This window comes from Amblyomma mixtum, chromosome 3, assembly GCF_055824585.1.
Source record: "Amblyomma mixtum isolate Tamu chromosome 3, ASM5582458v1, whole genome shotgun sequence".
Lineage (NCBI taxonomy): Eukaryota > Metazoa > Arthropoda > Arachnida > Ixodida > Ixodidae > Amblyomma > Amblyomma mixtum.
Genome location: NC_143014.1, coordinates 36,172,791 through 36,186,392, shown reverse-complemented (window position 1 = coordinate 36,186,392; position 13,602 = coordinate 36,172,791). Strand labels below are relative to the sequence as shown.

Genomic DNA, 13,602 nt, shown 5'->3' with positions numbered 1-13,602 from the left:
TAACTGTCTCAGGTTTTTCAACATTTTTTTCAATGACAAGAGACAGGGTCCTTGAAGTTCATAAATTTTGTTCTTAATGCCTGGGCATTGCAGGGTTAAAATCTTTACATGTTTGGTCCCTTTGTCATGCTCATGCTTACTTGTGATAAAAATATGGTTTGGTTTGGTTTATGGGGTTTAATGTCCCAAAGCAACTCAGGTTAAAAAGAGTACAAACATATACGGATGCTGCAATACTAGACGCCAAAAAGATGCCAAAGATACTAGATGCCAAAAATGGCTTGGTTCTAGCTCACTTCCTCTGTGCAACTAGTGCAATCTTTTTAAGCAGAGAACTGAACTTGTTTATATTTATAATAGAAAGACACAATTTCGAGCATGACAGTGCATGAACTGCGAATGAAAAAAATGTTTACCCTGTCATTTTTCTTCTCAGTCCATCATCTATCATGCCAGCAGTTATGTCATCGTGGTGCGATTGCTGTGCGCAACTATATTTTCTTTACAAGTGCCAAAGTCTGAGCACCGCCGCATGCAAACTTGACTCAAATGCTTAAGAGTGCGTGTGGCTTGGACTGACATCAGAGTCTGGAAGTGTTGGTCACTGGTTTTGTGACCATGCCATGGTGGCTGCAGAGCACCCTCCATCATCACCCGCTGCAGACACCCACAAAGTACGGTCCCAGGCCCAGTGACCAATGCTCCCTGGTGCAAATATCAGTCAAAGCCACACTCTCACGAAATGAGCTGAAGTTTGCGGGCATTGGTACATAACAATGCTCTTTTGGCAGAGTTTTAATGTACACTGTTTATGCGCTGTGCATTTTATAAATCTTTTGTAATATCATCATGCCTGGCTACGCTCACTGCTGGGCAAAGGCCTTTCCCCTGTCCATCCAGCACGGCAATTTTATTCCATCTTAGTTTTGAGTCACCTACAGGTTTTCATGATATTGAGCAATGGGTAGTTAGTGACCTATTGTTTTTCTCTCTGGATGTGATATGTACTTCTATTTTTGATCTCCTTTTTGTAGCTTTCTTTTTCCTCTTTCCATGTGATACGTATTGCTATTTTTGATCTCATTTTTGTAACTGATTTTTTGTTCTCTTTCCATGTGATATGTATTGCCATTTTTGGTGTCACTTTTATACGAAATGATGTGTTCAATTTTTAATCCTGTACATAGAATTTTAAGAATCAGTACATAAAGTTCAATGTTTTGTGTTACTTTTTTGAGGGAATCACTGCGATGAAAAACAGGGCATTGTTCAGTGCAATGCTATTGTTTCACTTATTCATATTCACATACTTACACAGCACACAGTTGCTAAGTTCCATTGTGATTGAGTGGCTTATTCTCAGATTATTTTTTTTTCCACTTGTACGAGTGCTGTGAGCAATTTTACCATCATTACAAAACAGTCCTCTATTGAAAGACACGTTTTGTTATCTCAGAGAAAGCTACAGCCATAATAATGGGTAACTGATTTCAGGTACTGTTCTTGACTTTTGTAGTTACTTGTATTAATGAAAGTATGTAGAGATGCCAAAGCGTGCAAACGTGCCTCCGTTGAGAGTAGATATTAGAGTAATTTTAATCAAACGCAGACAATTTATTTGAACTGTATCATAGGAATGACACGATTCAGTGTATGATATGTAACTTACTATTAGAGTGTTAAGCAACCCTGTTACAGAACAACCTGTACTATATAGTTTATATGGAAATGACGTTGAAATCTTTAAAAGTAATTGTATTAATTTTTCATTCAAACTTACACTACAGCCTGCTTCTGGCTCACATGTCTAAGAACGGTTACAGTTGGTTCCTTGTGTAGGAGTAGTTTCATGTAAGGTGCCACTCTCATGCAGAAGAGTACATTTGGCATGGTGAAAGGTGTCTCAGTGAAGGATGAAGCGATCAGAATGGATGCAAGGTCATGAAATAACCTAAAGCTTGGCAAATGAATGAATGAAGGCAAATGCATGGCCGAATTATTTTAATGCAGTCGTTTAGCATCCCAACCATACAGAAAATCCAGAGAAGCTCAGACTTGCTGCATAGAGAGCACAGCATGTGACTGTGTGAGCATACAGCGTAATAAACTCACAAAAAAAAGTTAGGCGTGTTTATTTATTTATTCAAACAACTGACAGGCTACACATGGGAGTATTATGTGAACAGAACGTGCATGAAATTATTGGACATGTGAGCAAAAAAAAAAGAGAAAGAAAATACAATGGATAGCAAGAATTAACGAGCAAGATATGCTTGAATTAGCTGATGACATTGCCTTGCTAAGTCACTCAGGACATGAACTACAAAGCATGATCAATGAGTTAGACAGGCAGAGCAGAACGGTTGGTCTAAATATTAACATGCAGAAAACCAAAGTAACGTTCAACAGTCTAGCAAGGGAACAGCAGTTTGCAATTGGTAGCGAGGTGCTGGAAGTGGTAAGAGAATATGTCTACTTAGGGCAGGTAGTGACCGCTGATCGGGATCATGAGAGGGAAATAACTAGAAAAATAAGAATGGGGTGGAGCGCATATGCCAGGTCCTCCGAGACCATGAAAGACAGTTTACCAATATCCCTCAACAGAAAAGTATACAACAGCTGTATCTTGCCGGTACTCGCCTATGGGGCAGAAACGTGGAGGCTAACAAAGAGGGTTCAGCTTAAGTTTTAAGTTAAGGGCAACACAGTGAGCTATGGAAAGAAAAATGATAGGTGTAACGTTAAGAGATTGGAAGCGGGCGGAGTGGGTGAGGGAACAAACGCGGGTTAATGACATCCTAGTTGAAATCAAGAGGAAGAAGTGGGCTTGGGCAGGGCATGTAATGCGAAGGCAAGATAACCGCTGGTCCTTAAGGGTAAGGGGGGGGATTCCAAATAAAGACTAGCGTAGCAGGGGGCGGCAGAAAGTTAGCTGGGCGGATGAGTTTAACAAGTTGGCGGGGATACACTGTACTAGCACCGTCTCACAACACTCAGCTGCCATGGCAATGATCCTTCTGCAGACATGAAATAGTCTGCAATTTCGTCCCTCATTGCCATAGCAGCTGAGCTAGGTCGGTGATTTGATGGTGGTGCAGGGGCGCCAATTGGGGCAACCGTGCGCCTCCACTCTCCGTCCAGCACAGTTTCCTCACATGACCGGTCACCATAATCATCTGGACAATATGCACTGTCAGTCATCAGAAAATTATGAAGGCACACGGCTGCCTCTATCATGTTGGTGAGGAGCTCCGGCTCTCCTTCTACTGTCCCAAGGAACACCCGCCACCTTGAGACTAAAATCCCAAACGCATTTTCCACGCACCTGCGCGCTCTCGAAAGGCGATAATTGAACACCTTTTTTCTCTCATCAAGCTTCCTGCCTGGGTAAGGACGCATCAAGTATGTCTGCAACGGAAATGCTGCGTCCCCAAGCAAACAAGCAGGCCATCTTGACACTTCCGAAGGAAGCCCCAAAGTTCCTTCTTTCAGATGAGTGCTCAGGGCACTATCTCTGAATACAGAGCCATCTGAAAGTCGTCCTTGAGCTCCAATGTCAACTGCAATGAAACTATAATTGGCGTCTGCTATAGCCAGCAGCACCAGTGAATGATAGCCTTTATAATTAAAAAAGTCTGACCCGCTGTTGTCCGGGCATTTCATTGCAAAATGCTTCCCATCAATGCTTCCTATAGCATTTGGGAAGTTCCACTGAACTTCAAAATCTTCTCGTATTTTTTCCCATTTTTTCGCACTTGGACACCCAAGTACAATTGGTTTCAAGCAATCATAGATTGCTGGAAGGGTCTCTCTCAGGATCCCCAACACAGTGGAAGCATGCATTCGATAACTCATAGAGATATCTTGAATGGATCCCCCTGTGGCCAGAAATCTGCAAAAAATGTAAAAGAACAATCGGTTTGTATGAACGTTCAAATATTTGTCACAATTACCTTTACTGCTGCAAGCATTAATTTAAGAATGAAAAACGCATGCATCATGTTTCACAAATAGGACTAAGAGCAGTTACAGGGCCATAGAATGCGGAAAGGACGTTATTTTGAGGCTCGGCACTTCGCGCGCAGCACAGTAGGACGTGGCCAAGCAGTGGGGCCCACACCGCTGTTGCGTCGTGTACCATCCGTCCCGCGCCCATCCACATCATATTTCGTTCCCTATCCCATGTTGCTCTCAGAGCCTCCCTTTTTTAACCCGCGCGCTTTCGCGCTACGGTTTCAAGGTTGTCTAAAGGTGAGCTTTCCCTCACAGCTCGAGAGCCTTACGGCTGTGATTGAAGCACACTTAAGAGCAGCGTAAAAAAAAAAATGCGTGCTATGTATTCGTATGTTGCTTTCGAAAACCACGCGAAGTGATGTGAGGAAAAAACTGTGATGTGAGGGATGATGTGAGGGAAAAACTTAGTTTGTACAAATACGGTGCGCACGTACCGTGCGTACCGCCTCATTGACTAGGTTTTCAAGAAATGTGAGCATTTTACCTCAATGTAACTGCGAGCCGTTCTGCCGGAGAGATGGGCCTCCTATGCGTTGCTGGGTGCAGTATTCTCTCGTACACGAGGCTCAGTAGCTTGTCAAATGAAGCCTTCGTCATCCTAAGTTCAAAAAAATGCACGTAAGTTCGACATGAGAACACAATTTTTCCGCTCGTGGTATCACTTTCCGAAGGGTGCTTGAAAACAAACGACAACCACCGCATGGTAAATGTATATATCTGCTTTTTATTTACCTGAAATACTTGAAATGGTATTCCGGATCACTTTGTCGCAGCTCCTGCACGAGGTGATGGTACTCGCCGTAGGCCGGACGCTTGTCGAAAATTTCACGGATGTAGAGTGACCGCTTCCTCTTGCGGCGCAGGCGGTGTAGGAGCAACGCGATAGTTATATTTCGTCGTACTGGGTACGTCCACGCCATCCCAAGAAGAAATGCAATGCCTACTGCGAGGCGCCAGAACCGACAGACACCTTTCTATATGCAGGCGCTTTTAATAAAAGGCGCGAAAGCAGTATGCCAGAGCGGAAGGACAACGCTGGGCAGCGACGGGGGCTGTTTCGCATGTTTCGCGGCAGGCGGCGTGCTAGACTCTGCCCAGAATGCACCGCGCGCGCCTCCCACGCCACTCCTCCCCTCTACCCCCTTCGCCACTCGCCTCCTCTCCCAGCCGGTTTTCGAACGAAGAACGTTCTGCGCATGCGCTGCCTCGCGTCGGAGCGGCTGGACCATGGGCTGGACTATAGAGCTCCCGAAATCCGCCTGGCGTAGCGTCGCCGATCTGACGTATCCGACCGCAACCGGCTCTCGCCCGCGCGCCGAAAACGTCGGAGTATAACCGCGCCTTAAAAGAAGGCGCTGTCGCGTGACTACTGCCTCCTTCTTTTCTGCAGCAAAGAATGTGTCTCTGTTCCAAGTAGGAGGCGACAGTTTTAACGACAACCGCCTCTCGTTAACAACACCGCATATTTTTACCCGAATAACCCTCCTGCACGCAGGATTAGAACCTAAAGTAATAGGCGTAGCTGTAAAGAAAGAAAAATCCCTACTCTGAGTCAGTCTAGCTAAATTAATTTTATCAGATTAACGTTTAACCGATACAGAGCCTTTTGTTAGGAGTAAGGTTTATAGTTCTTCGCAGGTGAGTGAAATGAAATCGTAGCGAGGAATTTGATCAGTTTTGAAAACTTTATTAAGAAAGGACAACACTAAAAACACAAAAACAGGTTGCTGCGTGGCTTTGGGTGCTCTTTTGTTTTGCAGTACTGCATGACCAGAAATGGCGAAGGCCTGTAACGAACTGATAAGGCCGCCGCGGTGGCTCAGTGGCTATGGTGCTCGGCTGCTGGCCCGAAAGACGCGGGTTCGATCCCGGTCGCGGCGGCTGAATTTCTTTGGAGGAGAAATTCGAGGCCCGTGTACTGTGCGATGTCAGTGCACGTTAAAGAACCCCAGGTGGTCGAAATTTCCGGAGCCCTCCACTACGGCGTCTCTCATAGCCTTAGTCGCTTTGGGACGTTAAACTCCATAAACCAACCAACCAACCAACCGAACTGATAAGAAACGCCCCTGGCGCCCCCACGCTTGGTATTTTGCGACGACGGGCTTTCCGTCCTGAATCCAACCACAATGGCGTGAAATACGTATTTGTTAAATATAATGCGAATTTATCGGCTGAAAATAAAACATTTTTGCGCGATTGCCGCGAATGGCGATTGCCTTTCTGGGCGGAAACTTATGCCCTAGCAAAGATGTTCAGCATGGAATCTAAAATGAAAGTCTGTAGCTCAGCCTGTGGATGACTATCATTTTTCCGAAGAACCAATCTTTTCACTCAAGGACTTTGTGACCAGAATTTCGCCTGCCATGCATAATACCTCATTAGCCGTCTTCGTTTCATCTGCAATGCTCTGGAGCCTGCGAGTTCACCTGAGGAGCTCCTATTTCGTACAGCGAGGTGAGAACGCGAACGTTCCTTGGCATTGTCACCTGAGATATGTGTTTAAATTCAACTGCATGCTCATACACTCCAAACATTAATACACTCATATGGGAGTAGAAAGGAATTAAGTTGTTCTCTAGCGCACTCAATTTTAGGGGCAGAATACTCCGCCGAAGATCCGGACTAGATTTCGACCACTAACTATATGCGGAATGCTTAATCTTGGTAACGGAGGTATATTCCCACTCCAAAGCATATATAGTAACTTCATGCAGTTAGCAATGGGAGGAGGCTTTTAAACGCGGCACCGGGGTTCCTGAGGTTACAGAATAGAGGAGACTGAAGCCTCGTTTAAAACCTTCGTAAGTGCTCGAACTTTGCATGTCTTGAGGAGAGTATTTGTTTCCGTTGCGAACCGTAAGCATTCCGTAATTTTAAGTGATGGAAATCTACTCCAAAGCTAGGGCAGCATAACCTACCCCCTAAAAAGGGAGAGCGCTACCGGACACCTTACCCCCTTTTAACCGCTTTCGTGTTTAGAGTGTATGCGCGTCCACGTACGGAGCAGTCTTCCGCCTCTTGGAAGTTGCAGCCATGTAAGGACAGAGTATTGGGGCTTGTTTTATTTTATCTGAACAATAGTGCATTTATTATCACTAATTTAAGCACTGTAGCGTCAAGCCGCCACGGTGGTGCAGTGGGTATGGTGCTCGGCTGCTGAAACCAAAGACGTGGGTTCGATCCGCGCCGCGGTGGTCGAATTCCGATGGAGACGAAAAGCTAGCGGCCCGTGTGCTCTGCGATGTCAGTGCACGTTCAAGAACCCTAGGTGGTCGAAATTTTCCGGGGCCCTCCACTATGGCATCCCTCATGACCAGAGTCGCTTTGGGACGTTATACCCCGTAAAGCCAAATGAACTGTAGCGTCATGTTAACGTAAGAAAGAACCACATAAATCCTTGAGCCAGTCTTGTTTCATATGTCAGCGTTCTCTTCATGTGACTTTACCGTTACGCTGTTTGGTCTCCAATAGAATGCGCCAAGCAATTATGAAGGAGTTCTTCGTTCGCATTAAGGAATTTCTATACTACAATGGGAGAAATATTTTCGTGCAAAAGAGGAAGACTGTGTGTTAGCGATATAAAATTTGTATTCGGCAGGACATTGAACCTATTCACTTTGACAACGGGGTATTGATGTCTAGCGTTTCTCATGAATGGTTGATTTCAGTGTTCTGTGAAATCCATTAAGCGAGAGATGTAGAGCTGCCCACGCGTTAGAGCGATGGTTAGGCGCGCAGGCTATCGACCGCAACTTCGTTGTTTCAGTTCCCATCAGAGGCGGCCGTATTTATATACGATCGCCCTGTCGCAGCATACTTGTGTCGCAGCATACTGCGCGTCGCCTGAAATTGTAGTCTATATGCCTTGAGAGCCAAAAACTGCTGAGATGATGGAGCCTGCATTTCCAGTCTTTAAAGGCGATCCCTATTGTTCGGCGATAGAGTGCATGTGGAGGTTTGATCGTCTGCTGCAGTTCACAAGTGCCTTATATTTTTAATCAGTGAGAAAACAGGGCCTACCATTTCGAGCATCGGATATCACTCACAAATCTGCTCTAATGAGCTGTGGATCTGGCAGAGAAGTTCGTATTCATTAGGAAGTCATGAGAGAGGAGATTCCTATTAGGGCTTTATTACTGCCGCAATTTTTGTTCTGGTGTGGTTGGTACGAAAACAAGCGTTTGATTTATTTATAAAACTCGAATAGACGTTCTAACTCGGTGGACTACTGCAACGTCCTCGGCTTGGAACCTCCATGTATAATTTCCTGCCTTGTACGAGGCACTTACTTGGGGAGCTAAATTCTAGGCTCGTCCTTCGTAATACATGCACTGAAAAGCTACAAAGCCGTCACAATATGTGGCTTGCGCAGCTAATTAACCATAAAGTTTCTGGGCCTAGTTCTCGATTATGAAACGAATTCGTTATCGCGAAAGACTTTGTTAGCAGCGTCCTTTTTGGCCTGGTCCAATATTTCGTCAAATTGGTGGTCACATAAGACATACGCGGGCTGAGGTTTTTAAAGTGCTCTAGTGGTTCCTTTTCGGCGTACAAGAATGGTCCATTGAAAGTTAATTAAAGTGTTGAAAAAAGGGACCCGTGCAGAGTCCGAATTGCACGGTAAAATTGCAAATGCCAATAAAAATACAGCCTAGAATCGATTATAATTTCTTCTTCAACTAATATGGGTGAAACATCATGGTGTATCAATCGCCGACTGGTCGGACGGGGTGGTTAGTATCATGCCATCTCCCATACGTTAAGAATGTTTCGGTTATTTACTTTGAGCCCCTGTTATTCGCTAAAGCTTGGCTCACAGTTCTCGGCCTGGATTTAGTGAAAAAAAAATAGTAAACCCAAAAAATTGACGTAGAGAGCTTGAAATCTCCAGAAATAACAACCGGGTATACTCAACGTTCAACAACAGAGAAAAAAAAAACGAACGCTTTACTGAAAGAAAAAATAAACAAAACACAAGGAGAGGGAGAAATGGGCAGAAAAGTTAGGTGCGTCGAACATTACTATAAGCATGCGTACATTGTTTTTGCGCCTGACATGTGCATACACGTGTGTAGCCGAGCCAGTTAGATACTTCATGCCTGTGCCGTCACAGCAAAGGGCCGGTCCCGATGAAGCGTCCCAGACGTCGTGCAGCGTCGCTCAGCCGAGTTGGGCTCTTTTTCAGCCTATCCGCGTGGAAGATGTGTGTGCAGTGCCAGCCTTTAACTTCATATGCCGGGAGTGGCACTACCACTGTTGTGGCCGCTGATGTAAAAGGTGCTGAAGTCATTCTTTACCACATGTTGTCCGATAATTGCTGTCCGATTATTTGGGAGCATCGGCGTCAGCTGTTGTACGGCCTATTTCACGTACCGCATCCCATCAAATGCCCGTTTCATTTAGGATAAAAAAATAGCGCGCTATAGGAAGAGCGAGAGATCGTAATTTAAAAATTTGCTATGATAGGATAAATTCTGCGATGATTCGAGTTCGAGTTGGCATTTTCTTGTTTAAGCGTTTCGGCATTTTAACTGGCAGACCTGTGTCAAGATGTCCGTGGGTATTGGGTGAACAGAAAGGCTGCAAAAAACAGTATCCATTCGGGTCCAAACTGGTGGACCTATCATTCATCAGGGCAACATAGCTTCATCCAATAAAATAGTTCAAGCCAAAGTAGCTGTTTATTAAAACGACGAATTAAAATGATGACCACATATACAAGTGATCTACAGAATGAACGCTGCTTACAACCGTCGCTCTGCAGTCGTGACCTCGAAAGTTTCGGTCTTCATTAAACGGTTGCGAAAATAAGAGCACTTCAGGACATACAGATGGCTTCAATCGTTTGCGTGCGAAGCGCCCTTCGCTCACGGAGGAAAAAAAAAGAGTTCTCAATGCGATTTTCAACTATATAAATTTCCCCGAGTGTGTGCACGTACGAAGCCCCACAACCGCAGTGCCTGAAATCGGCGACCCACTTTCGAGGTTTCACTGCGGCTCCCCTCGCGTTTACACCTGCGCCTGGCCGCAGTGTGAATTAAACACGGTCCGTGCGCTCCGCTTGAATCATTCATGGGGAGCGTTGGTTGGGAGAGCGGCGGCAGCAGATAGCGCGGCGCCGCCAGAGCTGTGTCAAAACAAAAGGAAACGTGGCCTTCCTCCTCCCGACGTGCAGCGTGGATGCCGACTGCCTCGGAGCAGCGCGTTGCCGCCGCGGGTAATTACCACATTTGTAACATTCGGAGCGACTTGGAGGGCGGCCGTGCGTGCGGCTTTGCAGCGACCGGCCGATGCGCAGTTGGGCGCGTGCGGCGAGCATCTTCGCACCCGGCGGCGGCCGACCCGCGAATACGAACGGGCGCGCATAATGGGGGCGCAACTTAATTACGGGCCGTACGCGAACGGCAACTACTTACCTCGCGCTGGCCCGAGGTTCGGCACGTGCGTGGTTGCGGCCGCGCTCCATAAATATGCGTCTCACACTTCGTGTTATTTCAATGCCCGGTACGAGGTTCGTTTCTGGCCCGAGGAAGGGCTGGCCGACCCCCGGTTTCGCGCCCAGTGAGCCTATCTACGCTCTCGAAAGAACGGTTAGTTTTTCGCTCCTCCACACGAAAGACACGCCCCGAAATGGCAGCGCGAAAGAACTAAGCACCGAGAAATATAGCTTTTGTGCGCCAAACCTAAGAAGGCGACCACGGCGTACACTCGAAAGTTGCCTCCAGTAAAAATTTTCGCTCTTCGCTTCTTTATTCCCACCTTTGTAGAACCACGACGTGTTATCGAAATGAGGTTACTCGAGCAGAAGGTGGGCAAGAGCCTGGCCCCCGCGAGATCTCAAGGTCAGGCCGTGGTGCCCGACAGCACAGCGAAGATAAACAGGGGCAGCAGTGCCCTCCGAGATTTAAGTCCGAGTCCAAGCAATATGCTCGTTGCATGCGGTGCAAGAACCCCCTGATTTTTAATTAAGCTCCTGGCGTATTATGCCGCTGACCTTAAGAACAATGGATAGCTGAGTGAGTTGGCAACGCATTTTGGTAAACAGCGCAACCTCACCGTTTTTTGTAAGGGGATTGCTTGCATTGGCGCTTCTCGGTACTTATTCTCTTTGCACTCTTTTCTAGAGCGTGAGGCCGCTGGCCACAATGAGCTTACTTGTTTCTGCCGTTGGGGTTGTCTATAAGCTGTGAACACACTGCAGCGCGAAGCTCCGGCCAAAACCAGTGCCAGAAAAGTCAAAACGGGCTTTTGAGCACGGAAACTAGTTGTCCTGCTCTAGACCACGCTCTATTACACTCTGTGGCCAAATAACTATCATTTTTCTAACTTTTCACCAAAAAGTGAGGTGTGCCAAGGAGTCCTGAGAGGACGTGCGGCTCAGGGCGTCACTTTACGTACGCCACGTCCCGGTGTGGTTGGCTCTAGAAACGTAATTAATGAAGCCAAGTTAGGTGACAGCAGGGCTATTTTTCATCCCTTGCGTGTCTTCGGGCTCGTTCAGCGCCCCTCGGTAATTTATACGAGCCCTCGTTTAAGATTACTATTTTTTGGTTCGCACATCGCGAAATGGCGCCCCCGCAGCGGCCACGATACCTGCTGTCGAGTTTTCTTTCTGGGCTACCTCTTGGCTGACACACGCCTCGAGACATAAATGCGGAAGAAATCCGTCACCAAAATTCGCATAATTCAACAAAGTTACTGGCCTCGCTCAAAGCGAACAAAATTCTCCATACCTATGCGACAGGCGAGTGGCAGAAAGCCATTTGGCTTGATTTATCGGCCGGTCATATGGTTGCGCTTAACCCTCGGAAAGGATAAACTCGAAAAGCACGTGAAGTATGCATACAGCCGGGAGCAACTTTTATCCTTGGTAACCTTGCAGGAATACGCAAAAGATTTATTAGCTGCTACGCTGGAAGCATACATTAACTCAACTCTGTCGAGTTAAGCTTCTACTGAAGAAACGACAGGGGGTCCAAAGAAAAAGTTCGCTCGAGTCAAACCTAGCCCTAGTGCCTCTTATTCTCTTGTCCGTGTTTTTTGTCAGCTGGTGTTCGAACTCAGCCATATTCAGCCAGCCGACATCTCTGCTCTCCTGGGTAAACTGGAGCCAGTATACAGCAACGTGTTTGATAGGACGCGTAAGTTATCTGTACGTCTGCATGCCGTTAAAGATAACTCGGGAGAATTATTCCTCGCCATAGAAATTATTTTTATCTCTTACGTCTTAACATTGCGAGAAAAAAAAGTTTACTGTTGTGGAGCTGCCGTGTAGAGTGACCAATTTAACTTGTGTCAAGCCCATGAAGCAAATAAAAGAATGGCACTAAGACAAACCCTACACGGCAGTGAACCTTGAATTGCGATCTTTAGAGAAACACGGCACTGTTGTCCAACCGAGTTATCTTCTTTTTGCCACGCCGCTGAAGTCATTGAAGTGCCACTGTAAACTGACGGCGTATACGCTGCGGCCCTGGCAGAGCCGTCTCTGCCACAACAGCCTGATGGGCGGCCAGGGCAATAGCTTTCTGCACGGATTCTCCTTTAATTTTAGGAATGAAATTTTAGGCATGATGTCACGCAGCTTACATACATTCTCTACAAAATAATTGCACACAGGGCGAACGTCAGGATCACAATTTCTGACTGACAGTCAAGACCGCCATGTTGCATGCAAGCCAAGAAGGAACAGCCCATCAAATAGAATCATCTCCTTGCTAATAGCGAGGAACCGAATACCGCTGGGTGTGAGCGGGAGGTCTTTTTCAAGAGTACGTTGCAGGACGTCCCAGAAGAATACAGCGTCCCAGCAATCGAGAAATACATGTACGACACTCTCTGGTTATCTACATAGGAGGCAGTTAGTCCTCCATGGCAGAAATACGTCTCTCTTTTGTAGCCAAGTTTTGACAGACAACGTATAGTGGCGATCATTCGAGCACTGGCCGCGTGGGGGAATGTAAGAGTAGACTTCTCTGTCCAGCTAGCAAAGCTCCAAATAACACCGTGTTCCTGCGAAAGTAGGTGTTATTTAGACTTTCTGGTCCCTAATCTTTTCATTACGTGTATTCTGCATTTCAATACAGGGGATATCTTTTCTTCATGTCAAATGTGTCGCATAAACGTTAGCGTTGTGATCTTGCTTGCAGCTCAGAAGCATGTTATTACACAAAATCGGAGATTAAGGAGTGCACTGCTCGTTGCCCACACTGAAGAAAGAAAGGAAGCCTGTGAACAGCCTTAGAATAAAAGAAGAACGTAGAGATTCTTTTGCCGCAAACTGATCTGTGCTGAAGACGTCAATCTGGCACTAGAATACACAAAGACAAACGATATCAATTACGGGCGCGAGAAGCGGCCTGGTTGTTGCACACAAAACTCTACCGGAACCCAGTTAATCTGCACTCAGGAAAAGCTGCTTCCGAAGACTTCACGAGTATTTTTTTAATGTAGCGAGGACGACGCAGTGAATCCCAATTTACTAGACGTCCAGTGTGTTTTTCATGATTCTCGGTCAAGCTTTGCGCCGGGAACCAGAAAAGGAGATAATGTGCACTATGAAATAGCCGTGCACACTGTCGATACTAC

General features: G+C 46.3%; 1 protein-coding gene across 4 annotated transcripts in view; it reads left to right on the top strand.

Annotated features, from left to right (window-relative positions):
* Nucleotides 1-13,602, top strand: part of LOC149349661 (uncharacterized) — a 512,421-nt gene that overhangs the window by 447,402 nt on the left and 51,417 nt on the right. The window lies entirely within an intron of this gene.